Genomic DNA, 246 nt, shown 5'->3' on the forward strand with positions numbered 1-246 from the left:
CCCATGCCGCATTTGGGATCCTCCCGGAGCTCCCGATCCATCCGGGATCGTCCCGGCCGGCCAGGGCCGCGCTTCCAGGACTTTTGGGTCCCCTGTCCCTGTCCCCTATCTGCTGTCCCTGTCCCCGCTGTCCGCGTTCTATCCCCGCTGTCCCCGCTCTGTCCCGGTTCTGTCCCCGCTCTGTCCCCGCTCTGTCCCGGTTCTGTCCCCGCTCTGTCCCCGCTCTATCCCCGCTGTCCCCGCTCT

This window comes from Geospiza fortis, unplaced genomic scaffold, assembly GCF_000277835.1.
Source record: "Geospiza fortis unplaced genomic scaffold, GeoFor_1.0 scaffold735, whole genome shotgun sequence".
NCBI lineage: Eukaryota > Metazoa > Chordata > Aves > Passeriformes > Thraupidae > Geospiza > Geospiza fortis.